This window comes from Ovis canadensis, chromosome 6 (assembly GCF_042477335.2).
Source record: "Ovis canadensis isolate MfBH-ARS-UI-01 breed Bighorn chromosome 6, ARS-UI_OviCan_v2, whole genome shotgun sequence".
In the NCBI taxonomy this organism is placed as follows: Eukaryota; Metazoa; Chordata; class Mammalia; order Artiodactyla; family Bovidae; genus Ovis; species Ovis canadensis.
Window position 1 is genome coordinate 47,992,701 of NC_091250.1, and position 15,342 is coordinate 48,008,042.

Consider the following 15,342-nt stretch of genomic DNA (forward strand, 5'->3'; position numbering starts at 1 on the left):
TAGGGGAATTCAAGTAATTTTGATATTACTCTAATTGAACACTGTTAGTCAAGCAAACAGGCTGCTGAAACAACATACGGTACATCCCAAAGGTAAATGTACATGACCTGAACATTAGCTATGCTGCAGTTAGCTTCTATTAGTTTGAATAATCAAGAGTTCAGTGTAACAAAACTATTATAGTCAATAGAGTTTATACTTATAACACATGGAAAATGATCAAATATGATATGGCAAGAAAATAACTGCTTCCTTTGGATAATAGAATTTGATTGTGTGTGTGTGTGTGTGTGTATGTGTGTATATAAATGAACATGTTTTTCCTTTATAAGAACAATTTTTTAATCTCAGTAGTCTTTTTATCTTACTAAGTTAAAAAAAGTGGCCAAAAAGACTACATATTGTATGAGTCCACTGATATGACTCACATGAAAATGTAAAAGAAAATCTATTAGATAGAAAGTAGCTTAGTGGCTCCCTGGGGCTGTGGAACTAGGGTGGGGGGAGACAAAGAGTGACTGTTAATCACATGTTCTGGGAGTGTTCAGAGTGGTCTAAAATGAGAATGTGGCAATGGTTGCACACCTTGTGAATCTATTAAAACCATTAAATTATGTACTTCAAATAAGTGAATTTTGTATTATATAAGTTTTATATTGATAAAGAGGTAAAGGAAACAATTTTCTTAATAAAAATTTAATTTCAATGTTATAGAAAATAAATTCCTATCATGAAGAGAGTCTTAAAACTGTCTCTAAGACTGTTTCATTAGTCGAGCATTATAAGAAAATAAAATCCATTATCATCATAATATATTGGCCAACAGTATATTGTAATTACTATATACTATTTCATGGATTTAAAAAACTGGAATTGTGATGCCACCAATAAAACTTATTATGCAAGTTAAACATTTGGCAATATTTTGTTTCATTAATGGTTTGTTCTAACTAGAAATTTCTATCCTCAGTTCAAATCTTTCTTGTCAATGCAGAAAACACAAATTATATGTGCCATTTTCATGTACAAATGAAGTAGGAATAACTGTTAATCATTATGTATTGTTGTTGTTCAGTTTTTCCTTTTGAAACTTCCTTTGCCAAAGCCAGGATAAGGTAGATGGCATGAAGTAAAGAATTGAGAGGCACAGAAATTGAGAAACCAAACAGGCATAAAGGACAACACAGACTGTATATGGACATATATGTATAAAACCTACACACACAAGCTATACCCAGGATACACCAACATCTTTACTAAACCCTCCTAATCCATTTAGTGTTAAGCCATTATCAAGTGCCATGCCTCGTTACTGACTGTTTTCAAAGCAAGCAAAAAACCATGGGCCCAGAATCTGGTGTTTAGCTCTGCCCTCACACATAGAATGATTGTAACAAGTATGCACATGGTGCTTACTATTTGTTAGGCACTGTTGTTTATGTTTTACTTAGAATAAATTATTCACATTGTATTTTAAGATAGAATCTATGACTATGCATGTTTTACATATAGAAAACTGATGCTATAAAAAGTTAACGTGTCAAGGCAAGCAGCAGAGTCAGTTTCCAAACACTGCACTGCTCCTCCAGTGGTGTTCCAGGTTGGTCTGAAGCAACTTTGCTTGAATGTGATGATGTACAGTTCTTGAGCTCAGGAAGTTACTCGTCGGGTGCTGCTGCTGCTGCTGCTAAGTCGCTTCAGTCATGTCCGACTCTGTGCAACTCCATACACAGCAGCCCACCAGGCTCCTCCATCCCTGGGATTCTCCAGGCAAGAACACTGGAGTGGGTTGCCATTTCCTTCTCCAATGCATGAAAGTGAAAAGTGAAAGAGAAGTTGCTCAGTCATGTCCAACTCTTCATGACCCCACGGACTGCAGCCTACCAGGCTCCTCCGTCCATGGGATTTTCCAGGCAAGAATACTGGAGTGGGGTGCCATTGCCTTCTCCGAGTTACTAGTCTACTTCCATATATATTACATATTCAGAAATAGTTTAAGACATATTATTTACGCTTTAATATTATAAATATAGTATATTTTTAACTACATAAAAACTTGCAAAAATATTACAGTAAATCACTAGAATATAAATGCCTTATGAATAGTGATTCTATTTATTTTCTGTATGTTAGAAGTGCCTAGAATAAATTAATTGGTACATAGTGACTTATTAAAAACATTTATTTTATACATAAATGAAACGAATTTGCAATTTTGTATTAAAAACAACTCCCTGTTGTTTACTTTAAAATGTCATTATCATTCCTAGGTAAGCATCTTAGTATTTGTATACATGCATAGTTTTTTTTTTAATTGTTGAATTTGTGGAACAATAATACATTTTTATCATTCTAACATTTTTTGGGGGGGACTAGATAGCATATTGAAAAGCAGAGATATTACTTTGCCAACAAAAGTCCATCTAGTCAAGGCTATGTTTTTTTCCATTGGTCATGTATGGATGCGAGAGTTGGACTGTGAAGAAAGCTGAGCGCTGAAGAATTGATGCTTTTGAACTGTGGTGCTGGAGAAGACTCTTGAGAGTCCCTTGGACTGCAAGGAGATCAGCCCTGGGATTTCTTTGGAAGGAATGATGCTAAAGCTGAAACTCCAGTACTTTGGCCACCTCATGCAAAGAGTTGACTCATTGGAAAAGATTCTGATGCTGGGAGGGGTTGGGGCCAGGAGGAAAAGGGGTGACAGTGGATGAGATGGCTGGATGGCATCACCGATTTGATGGACGTGAATTTGAGTGAACTCCGCGAGATGGTGATGGACAGGGAGCCCTGGCGTGCTGTGATTCATGGGGTCTCAAAGAGTCAGACACGACTGAGCAACTGAACTGAACTGAACTGAACTATCAAATAAAAACCATTCTGAAGCAAGAAACAGGTATCTTCATTGTAGTACATCATGTTTGATGCATTTAGAAAAAAAGAGAACAAATACATGATATAAAAAAAGGTATAAAATGCAATTTGAAGAGACCAAGCATGCATTGGAACCAGACATAGCAGGATGCTGAAACTGTTACACTGGATTTTAAAACTATTATAACTAATATGATAAGGGGTATAAGGGAAAGTAGACAACATGTAAGAACAGATGAGCAATGTAAGCAAAGTAAAGGAAAATCTAAGAAAGAATCAAAATGAAATGCTAGAGGGGGAAAAAAAAAACACTGTAACAGAAATGAAGCATTCCTTTACTGGGCTTTTTAGTAAAGTCAACACTGCTGAAAATTTTTTCTGAACTCGAGGATCTATTGATAGAATTGTCAAAAAACCAAAAGCAAAGCGAACAAAAACTGAAAGAAAAAAAAAAGAACAGAATATTCTCAGACTGTAGAACAAATACAAAAGGTATAATACACATATAATGAGAGTACTAGAAGAAGAAAAAAGAAACGATCAGAAGAAATATTTGAAACAATGATAACTGATATTTTCCCCCAAATTAATGTCAGACACAAATCAAAAGGTCCAAGAAACTCAGATCCCAGACCACAGAAAAGATGATGTCAAACACCCTGCACCTAGGCATGGTACTTTCAAACTGTAGAATATGAAAAAAATCTGAAAGAAGCCAGAGGGGAAAAAAACCCAACCTATAGAATGATATTAGCTGTAGGTCTGTCATATATGACCTTTATTACGTTGAGGTAGGTTCCCTCTATACCCATTTTCTGGAGAGTTTTTATCATAAATTGATATTGATTTTAATCAAAGCTTTTTCTGCATTTATTGAGATGATCACATGGTTTTTATTCTTCAGTTTGTTAATGCGGCGTTTCCAAAGGACAGTGGTTAAGAATCTGCCTGCCAAGTTGGGGAACACAAGAAATGGGGGTTCAGTCCCTGGGTTGTGAAGATCCCCTGGAGGAGGAAGTGGCAACCCACTCCAGTATTCTTGCCTATAAAATCCCATGGACAGAGGAGCCTGGCAGGCTACAGTCTGTGGGGACACAGACATGACTGAGCAACTGAGCACACTGAGGCGAAAAGATAAGAATGATATCCAACTTTTCCTCAGAAAACTTACAAATGAAGACAAGATGGGAGTAAAATATTTAGTGTTGAGAGAAGAAAAATAATGACATAGAATTTGTACCTTGAGAAATTATCCTTCAAAAGTAAAGGAAAAATAAACACTTGTTAGATAATAAAACAGGACATTTGTTGCCAATAAAACTGCCATGCAAAAAAGGTTAAAAAATCTTTACAGAAGAGGAAAATAAAATAGGTCAGAAAGTGAATCTACATAAAGAAAGAATGATGAAGAAGGATTAAGCAAAGGTAAAATAAAACTCAGAACTCATTTACTTTTCTTATTCATAATTGATTTAACAGGTAACTACAAAATAATAATAGCAACAAGGTATTCATATATATGTACACATGTGTGGATGTATATAAAAGGACTAACAGTAATGATATTAGAGATCGAAGGAAGAAATTGTATTATTTTGTTATTATATAATATTTACATTATTGAGAAGTGGTATAGTGTTATTTGAAGTGGACTTAGATTAGCTGCAAATGTATACAGCAAACTCTAGGGAAATAACTAAAAAAGTAAAAAAAAAAATATATATATATATAAATGATATGCTAATAAACAAGGAGAGAACCTGAACTGCATAAAATATCAAAATCAAAACACGAATGGTAGAAAAGTGTGGAGATAAAATTAAGAACAAAGAACAAGGGTACAAACAAAACAGTAATGAATGTAGCAGATATGAATCAACTATATCAAAAGCCAATTTAAATATCAATGAAAAGATTCATCAATTGAAAGATAGGTAAAAACCATGACATAACATTATGCTATCTACAAGTAACCCAATTAAAATATAAAGACACATAGAGATGAAGAGTCAATGGATGGAGAAAGAACTACAAACAGTAGCACTAATTAAAGGAAAATACAGAAGCAATGCTCCTTTTACACAGAGCCAACTTAAAATCAAGGAATGTTATAGGGGATAAAGAAAGGCATTCGTAATAATAAAGTGGACAACTGTCAAAGAAGACATAATAATTCTTAGTACCTATAAACCTAACAATAGACCATTAACCTGTGTGAGGAAAAATCTAATAATTCAATGCAGGAAAAATGAATTAACTGTCATAAGTTGGAGACTTCATCATCCCTCCCTTAGAAATAAACAAATCCAGCAAGCAGAAAATCAGTAAGTACAAAGTTGAACTCAGCAGCAACATCAATTAACTGCATATAATTCACCTCTATGAACTACTTCATCCAATAAAATAGCAAGATACGCCTTCTTTTCAAACTCACAAGAAATATTCCAAGAAAGTTCAAATTCTGAGTCATAAGTATATTTCAGTAAACTTAAAAGAAAACATACAGCATCTTTTTTCAGAATACAATAAAATTATACTAGAAACCAATAACAGATTAAATAACAAAATCTCAAACTATATGGAGATTAAATAACATACCTCTAAATATCACTAGTCAAAGAAGAAATTTCAAGAAAAATTTTAAAATATTTTGAAATAAATGAAAATAAGAATACAACTTTTTTTTTGTATGAGAAAAAGCAATTTTTCCCAGAGGGAAATTTATAAAATTGATATGTATGTTAGAAAAGAAGATCCAAAATCAATAATCTAAGTTTCCACCATAGGAAAGTAGGAAAAAAAAAAAGAAGAGTAAGTTAAGTTCAAAGTAAAGGGAAGAAAAATAATAAAGACAGCAGAACTCAATGAAGTTTAAAATGAAAAAGTGGTAGGAAAAAGTAAAAAAAAACCCAAAAGTTTCTTCTATGAAAATATCAATAAAATTGATACCTCTATATATGATAATTTAAAAAAATGAAAGAACACAAATGACTTATGTCAGAAATGAAAGCAGAGAAGGATATAACTATAGATTCCATAGATGTTAAAATGATAATAAAGGCATACTATATCAACTCTATGTCAACAAATTGGATGATTAGATAATGGTTTAATTCCTTGAAAAATAAAATTTGCCAAAATTTACAGAAGAAAGAGACAATCTGAATAGGCCTCTATTAAATAAACTGACTACCCCTCACCTGAACTGATAGCACTTATTATCATACCACTTATATGGCATATAAGGCAACTAATCCTTCATATTGTACTTCTCTTTTCTACCTGAACTTGACACCTCATCTTCAGGTCTTTTTTTCCCATTTAAATGGTAAACTCTTGAAGGCAGAGACCTCATGCTCTACACTTCTGATTATCTTCAGTAGGACCTGGAAGAATTCTTTGCATACAGTAGGAGTTCATGACTTGTTCTTCATGTATAGATTTATATCCATTGTAATTAGAGTATCTTATTGAATTTTTCACATAGTATAATAACTTTATTATACTGTTAGTCATTGAGGGCAGTCTATACTGTTTCTACGTTTTAGTTTAGTTTCTGATGTAAGGTAGGTACTTTAAAAAAACTTAAATTAATGAACAACAACTCGGGCAAGAGGACAAATTCTCCTGTCTACCTATGGAGGAGGGACTGATTATCTGAATAGATAGTGTAAAGGATTAACTCATAGAATCACAATGAAAGAAAATATGGAAAATTTAATCATGTAAAATTTAAGTATTTTAAGTTCTAGATTGGTTATTGCTCATTCTTCCAGAGAAAGTAAGTTCTACCACCACTATAAAATGTACACTCCATCCATACAACATCCCACTGCTCACATGTGTTATTTCTAAGAATGAAATAGTAGATAAGAGCAGATATTCAGGGGTCATGACAGTATAACTGGAGAGGTTTCAAATTAGACTGGATGCCATATAAACAATAATTTATTTGAATTATCTTTCAGTGTGCTTTAGAATTTGTGTTCTGCATGTGTGTGTGTGAGAGTCAGAGAAAGAGGGAGAGAGAATATGGACCTATGTGCACGTGTGCACTGCCTTTGAATTGTTGAGGAAACTTTAAAAATATACTTTGAACATTATATTATAAAATACATAATTGAACATTATATTCAAGTGAGACATAAAATATAGTAAATATTTTTTAGGAATAGTCTTTTTAAAAAATCCTAAGCATCAGTCAGATGCAATCGTCAATAAATTTAAAAAATGCATTTCAAAACAAATGATAAGAGGAACAACAAACAACATAAATCAATTTCAATAATTTTAAAATCTTTAAAGCCCTGACATAAATACAGAATATAGTCCTGTATCAGTTTTCAGAAGCTAATTTTATTATTATTATCTGGTTCATTTAAATAATACGGTGTGACATCTTTAGCCATTAGGGGCTCCTGGTAAGAGCTCATTGCTAATGAGTCATCATATTGATTCTTCTTGGATTCGATTACTGTGTTCCTTGGTGACAGACTTGAACAATAATTCTGGTTAGTAATTTCTATTAAATGCAGAAAAATGAATCACATTAACTACAATAATTGCTGTTTGACTGTGCCCATTATGAGTAAAAAGAAAACATAATAAGAATATATTTCTTTTCCATTTTGATGTAATGAGAAAAAATAGTGTGAATACAGATAAATTCACCACAATTTAAATGAAATTTTAAAATACTTCTTACTGAATTTCCCTAATGCAAAAAAATCAATATTTATAGTAAGCCACAATCTAAGTGTATATTCATTCATTGCATGGAGTTTTAGTCAAATATTATATACAATTAAACTCTAGAATACAGAACTTACATTGAATGGACATAAGTTTTACAAAATTACTGAAGCACTGGGGTTACTTTCTATTACTTAAATGTATGGTTATAATTGTGACCTTCCTCTAAAAATATTGAAATCAAAATTCCCATTACTTGTAATGTGACCTCAATATAAATAAAAACTTTGCAGATGTGATCAAGTTAAACAAGATCATTATGCTGGGTCCTGGTCCATTAGGACTGGTGTCCCTTATGACAAAAGAGGTAGGGATTGGAGTGAGACTTTTGAAAGCCAAGGAATGCTAAGGATTGACAGCTACCATCAGAAACTAGGATGGGGAAAATGATTCTCCCTGACATGCTTCAGAGGGAGCATAGTCCTGCTGACATCTTGACTGTTTACTTTTGGCCTCCACAAATTATAAGAAAATCAATTTTGGCTGTTTTAAGCTATTCAGTGTATGGTACTTTGTTACAGCCATGTTAGAAAAATGAATATATTCAAGTATAAGATTTATTGAATTAGAAAATGAAACACAATAGCAAGAATAGCCTGAAACATGAGAAGTCAAAAATGGGAAAGAGAATCCTGCTTGGCTTGAGAGATGGTACTAAATTCAGAGTATGACATTGAGCTATGCTTGGCTAGTCTTTGCCATTTCTGATTTCATAATTATCCAAAACTTTCTTCAAACATATCTTAGTAAAACTGTACAAGACTACTGCAGACCTTTTCTTGCAGATGCAGAAAAAAAGAGATAGTCAAGAAACACAAACACACTATAATATGTTTTTCTGTTAACAATACGATTTAGTGCAATAATCTAAAATCATTCAGGTTTGGATTATAATTTCTGAACATGTTTAAGAAAGCAGAATCATGTAATTAAGAAACACACATTAACTGTCCTGAAATCCTAAAATCACAAACCTAAGGAATAATTCTGAAATCAATAATATGGCATTTCCAGAAGTGTATCTGCCTCATAAATAAATGGAAATTGGTAATTTACTATTAAAGAAAAAATCTCAGAATCACAAAGTAAAACTAAAGTCTATGATATATAAAAAGTCTACTGCAAAAACAGAACTATTAGGAAACTTTGAAAATAAATGAATAGACAAAAGCAAATAGAAGAGAAAGGATTTATAATATCAGTTGCAAATGATTTTCAATTTATACCAAACAGTAGTAAATGAAGCAAAAAATATGCTTTTAATGTAAAAATTGTGTGAAACACAAAAAAGCTTTAAAAGCATAAATTTCAGGAGGGAGGGAAAGATGGCGGAGGAATAGGACGGGAAGATCACTTTCTCCTTCACAAATTCCTCAAAAGAACATTTCAACGCTGAGCAAACTTCACAAAACAAATTATGTAGGCTGGCAGAGGACATCAGGCAACCAGAAAAGCAGACCTTTGTCTTCAAAAACAGGTAGGATAAAATATAAAAGACGAAAAAGGAGACAAAGGAGGTGGGGAGGGAGCTCCGTCCCGGGAAGGGAAGCCCGTCCTGGGAAGGGAATTTTAAGAAGAGAGGTTTCCAAACACCAGGAAACACTCTCCCTGCCGAGTCTGTGGCGAGCCTTGGAAACACAGAGGGCAACATAACAGGAAGGAAAAATAGATAAATAATTAAAACCAACAGATTACAAGCCCAACAGTAACTCCCCCAGCGGAAAAGCAGCACAGACGCCTGCATCCGCCATTGGGAAGTGGGGGCAGGGCAGGGACGCGCGGGAGGCGCGGGCTGCAGAGCTTTGTAAGAATCGGGCAGGAACGCCCCACGCGCAACCAGAACGACCTAACCTGGGCTAGCAAATCAGACTGTGGGATAGCTCCCACGCGAAAAGCTCGAACATAAGACCCCGCCAGGACCGAGCACAGAACAAAGGATGGAACGGAAAAAGCCGGCTGCAGACCATCCCCCGCCGGGGACAGGCAGCCAGAGCCGTAAGGTCTGGAAAGGGGCAACTGCAGACCCGGAGAGACTTTGCTTACCTAACTGCAAGCAGGCTCCTTTGCTAAGACTTCTGGGGGAGCTGGACAGTCACAATTTGCCTCACGGGGTGCGCCAGCAGTCCGCCCAGAAAGCTGAGCAGCAGCGGCAGAAAAGGTGACAAGCCGCGGCGACCACGCTCGCCAAACTCCTGAGCTACTCGGACCTGGGAAGGGCACAAAGCGCAGTCCCAGCCGAATCTGTGCCTCTGAGGGCTGCCTGAGCGCCGAACCTGAGCGGCTTGGACCGGGGAAGTGCACGCAGCCTAGGGCCGGCCCCAGACGGTTCCCAGCTGAGCATCGTAGAACCGGAGCGGTTTGTGCGCCGCGAGAAAGGACAGGTCAAGCGGAGCAGAGATACTGTGTGCACACGACAGTGCTATTTGTTTGCAGCATCCCCCCTCCCCACAGCGCGACTGAACTAGTGATCCTAAAAAACCAGCAAACAGAAGAAGTTAATCAGAGGGAACCACCTTGGAAGTGATCCCACACGGCCCATAATACCAGAAAGGGCAAGATATATATATATATTTTTTAATATTTTTAAAAGCACTCCGTTTTTTGTTTTTTTTTTTTTTGCTTTTTTTTCTAACTTTTTTTTTAATTGTTGTCTTCTATTTCTCCTCAAATTTTTATTTCTATAACCTATTATTACTAATTTTTTTTAAAGACCTTTTTTTTTTTTTTTAAGGCAAACACCATATATAGTCTTTGGATGGTTGTTGATGGTTTTTTTTTTTTTTTGATTGTCTGTTTGTTTGTTTTTTAATAATTCTTTTTTTTCTTTCTTCCTTTTTCCTTCTGCTTCTCTTTAATATTGTATCTTTGAAAATCCAAACTCTACTCTAGATTTTTAATCTTTGCTCTTAGGTGTTTATTGCCAATTTTGTACATTTAAAAACCCAAACTTCACTACCCCAGTTTACCTGAGAGCGAGATTACTGGCTTGACCACTCTCTCCTCCTCTGGACTCTCCTTTTTCTCCACCAGGTGGCCTCTGTCTCTTTCCCCCCCCATCTCTCCTCTATCCAACTCTGTGAATCTCTGTGTGTTCCAGACGGTGGGGAACACCTAAGGAACAGGTTACTGGCAGGATTTGTCTCTCTCCCACTCATTCCTCTCTCTGATCCTCCTGGTCACCTCTGTCCACTTCCTCCCTCTCCTCTTCCCCGTATAACTTTGTAAATACCCCTGAGCGGGCCAAACTATAGAGCGCACATAAGGAAGTGACTACTGGCTAGTTTGCTCTCTTCTCTTTTGATCTCACCGCATCTCATTCCAGTTACCTCTAACTACCTCCTCCATCTTCTCTTCTCCTTATAACCCAGTGAACCTCTCTGAGTGTCCCTCAATGTGGAGAAACTTTTCATCTTTAACCTAGATGTTTTATCATCGGTGCTGTATAGATGGAGAAGTCTAGAGGCTACTGTAAAAATAAAACTGAAAGCCAGAAGCAGGAGGCTTAAATCCAAAGCCTGAAAACATTAGAGAACTCATGAATTCAGGGAACATTAAGCAATAGGAGCCCATCTAATGCCTTCATACCTACACCAAAACCAAGCTCCACCCAAGGGCCAACAAGTTCCAAAACAAGACATACCACGCAAATTCTCCAGCAACACAGAAACAATCCCCTGAGCCTCAATATACAGGCAGCTCAATATTATCCCAAAACCTTTGATGTCTTGTAACCCATTACGGGTTACTCCACTGCACTCGAGAGAGAAGAAACCCAGCTCCACCCGCCAAAACTCCAACACAAGCCTCCCTAACCAGGAAACCTTGACAAGCCACTGATAGAACCCCACCCAAAGTGAGGAAGCTCCATAATAAAGAGAACTCCACAAATTACCAGAATATAAAAAGGCCACCCCAAACGTAGCAATATAACCAAGATGAAGAGACAGAGGAATACTCAGCAGGTAAAGGAACAGGAGAGCTGCCCACCAAACCAAACAAAAGAGGAAGAAGTAGGGAATCTACCGGAGAAGGAATTCCGAATATTGATAGTGAAAATGATCCAAAATCTTGAAATCAAAATGGAATCACAGATAAATAGGCTAGAGACAAAGATTGAGAAGATGCAAGAAAGGTTTAACAAGGACCTAGAAGAAATAAAAAAGAGTCAAAATATAATGAATAACGCAATAAATGAGATCAGAAACACTCTGGAGGCAACAAATAGTAGAATAACGGAGGCAGAAGATAGGATTAGTGAAATAGAAGATAGAATGGTAGAAATAAATGAATCAGAGAGGAAACAAGAAAAACGAATTAAAAGAAATGAGGACAATCTCAGAGACCTCCAGGACAATATGAAACGCTCCAACATTCGAATTATAGGAGTCCCAGAAGAAGAAGACAGAAAGAAAGATCATGAGAAAATCCTTGAGGAGATAATAGTTGAAAACTTCCCTAAAATGGGGAAGGAAATAATCACTCAAGTCCAAGAAACACAGAGAGTTCCAAATAGGATTAACCCAAGGCGAAACACCCCAAGACACATATTAATCAAATTAACAAAGATCAAACACAAAGAACAAATATTAAAAGCAGCAAGGGAAAAACAACAAATAACACACAAGGGGATTCCCATAAGGATAACAGCTGATCTTTCAATAGAAACTCTTCAGGCCAGGAGAGAATGGCAAGACATACTTAAAGTGATGAAAGACAATAACCTACAGCCCAGATTACTGTACCCAGCAAGGATCTCATTCAAATACGAAGGAGAAATCAAAAGCTTTACAGACAAGCAAAAGCTGAGAGAATTCAGCACCACCAAACCAGCTCTCCAACAAATTCTAAAGGATATTCTCTAGAAAGGAAACACAAAAAGGGTGTATAAACCCGAACCCAAAACAACAAAGTAAATGGTAACGGGATCATACTTATCAATAATCACCTTAAACGTAAATGGGTTGAACGTCCCAACCAAAAGACAAAGACTGACCGAATGGATACAAAAACAAGACCCCTCTATTTGCTGCTTACAAGAGACCCACCTCAAAACAAGGGACACATACAGACTGAAAGTGAAGGGCTGGAAAAAGATATACCACGCAAATAGAGACCAAAAGAAAGCAGGAGTGGCAATACTCATATCCGATAAAATAGACTTTAAAACAAAGGCTGTGAAAAGAGACAAAGAAGGCCACTACATAATAATCAAAGGAACAATCCAAGAAGAAGATATAACAATTATAAATATATATGCACCTAATATAGGAGCACCGCAATATGTAAGACAAATGCTAACAAGTATGAAAGGGGAAATCAACAATAACACAATAATAGTGGGAGACTTTAATACCCCACTCACACCTATGGACAGATCAACTAAACAGAAAATTAACAAAGAAATGCAAACTTTAAATGATACATTAGATCAGTTAGATCTAATTGATATCTACAGGACATTTCACCCCAAAACAATGAATTTCACCTTTTTTTCAAGTGCTCATGGAACCTTCTCCAGGATAGATCACATCCTGGGCCATAAATCTAAACTTGATAAATTCAAAAAAATCGAAATCATTCCAAGCATCTTTTCTGACCATAATGCATTAAGGTTAGATCTCAATTACAGGAGAAAAACTATTAAAAATTCCAACATATGGAGGTTGAACAACACACTTCTGAATAACCAACAAATCACAGAAGAAATCAAAAAAGAAATCAAAATATGCATAGAAACTAATGAAAATGAAAACACAACAACCCAAAACCTGTGGGACACTATAAAAGCAGTGCTAAGAGGAAAGTTCATAGCAATACAGGCATACCTCAAGAAACAAGAAAAAAGTCAAATAAACAACCTAACTCTACAACTAAAGCAACTAGAAAAGGAAGAGTTGGAGAACCCCAGAGTGAGTAGAAGGAAAGAAATCTTAAAAATTAGGGCAGAAATAAATGCAAAAGAAACAAAAGAGACCATAGCAAAAATCAACAAAGCCAAAAGCTGGTTCTTTGAAAGGATAAATAAAATTGACAAACCATTAGCCAGACTCATCAAGAAGCAAAGAGAGAAAAATCAAATCAATAAAATTAGAAATGAAAATGGAGAGATCACAACAGACAACACAGAAATACAAAGGATCATAAGAGACTACTATCAGCAGTTGTATGCCAATAAAATGGACAACGTGGAAGAAATGGACCAATTCTTAGAAAAGTACAATTTTCCAAAACTGAACCAGGAAGAAATAGAAAACCTTAACAGACCCATCACAAGCACAGAAATTGAAACTGTAATCAGAAATCTTCCAGCAAACAAAAGCCCAGGTCCAGACGGCTTCACAGCTGAATTCTACCAAAAATTTCGAGAAGAGCTAACACCTATCCCCCTCAAACTCTTCCAGAAAATTGCAGAGGAAGGTAAACTTCCAAACTCATTCTATGAGGCCACCATCACCCTAATACCAAAACCTGACAAAGATGTCACAAAAAAAGAAAACTACAGGCCAATATCACTGATGAACATAGATGCAAAAATCCTCAACAAAATTCTAGCAATCAGAATCCAACAACACATTAAAAAGATCATACACCATGACCAAGTGGGCTTTATCCCAGGGATGCAAGGATTCTTCAATATCCGCAAATCAATCAATGTAATTCACCACATTAACAAATTGAAAAATAAAAACCATATGATTATCTCAATAGATGCAGAGAAGGCCTTTGACAAAATTCAACATCCATTTATGATAAAAACTCTCCAGAAAGCAGGAATAGAAGGAACATACCTCAACATAATAAAAGCTATATATGACAAACCCACAGCAAACATTATCCTCAATGGTAAAAAATTGAAAGCATTTCCCTTAAAGTCAGGAACAAGACAAGGGTGTCCACTTTCACCGCTACTATTCAACATAGTTCTGGAAGTTTTGGCCACAGCAATCAGAGCAGAAAAAGAAATAAAAGGAATCCAAATTGGAAAAGAAGAAGTAAAACTATCACTGTTTGCAGATGACATGATCCTCTACATGGAAAACCCTAAAGACTCCACCAGAAAATTACTAGAGATCATCAATGAATATAGTAAAGTTGCAGGATATAAAATCAACACACAGAAATCCCTTGCATTCCTATACATGAATAATGAGAAAGTAGAAAAAGAAATTAAGGAAACAATTCCATTTACCATTGCAACGAAAAGAATAAAATACTTAGGAATATATCTACCTAAAGAAACTAAAGACCTATATATAGAAAACTATAAAACACTGATGAAAGAAATCAAAGAGGACACTAAGAGATGGAGAAATATACCATGTTCATGGATCGGAAGAATCAATATAGTGAAAATGAGTATACTACCCAAAGCAATTTACAAATTCAATGCAATCCCTGTCAAGCTACCAGCCACATTTTTCACAGAACTAGAACAAATAATTTCAAGATTTGTATGGAAATACAAAAAGCCTCGAATAGCCAAAGCAATCTTGAGAAAGAAGAATGGAACGGGAGGAATCAACTTGCCTGACTTCAGGCTCTACTACAAAGCCACAGTCATCAAGACAGTATGGTACTGGCACAAAGACAGACATATAGATCAATGGAACAAAATAGAAAGCCCAGAGATAAATCCACACACATATGGACACCTTATCTTTGACAAAGGAGGCAAGAATATACAATGGAGTAAAGACAATCTCTTTAACAAGTGGTGCT

General features: G+C 35.7%; 1 protein-coding gene across 3 annotated transcripts in view; it reads right to left on the reverse strand.

Annotated features, from left to right (window-relative positions):
* The window catches only part of GRID2 (glutamate ionotropic receptor delta type subunit 2), a 1,666,133-nt gene that overhangs the window by 931,942 nt on the left and 718,849 nt on the right, over positions 1-15,342 (reverse strand). Inside the window, exon 1 of one of the 3 annotated variants that reach the window (XM_069593666.1) lies at positions 9,667-9,907. The exons of the other annotated variants lie outside the window; for them this stretch is intronic. The gene's annotated coding sequence lies outside the window, so the exon portion shown is untranslated. Of the gene's footprint in view, positions 1-9,666; positions 9,908-15,342 lie in introns of those variants that run through there. 3 annotated transcript variants of the gene reach the window in all.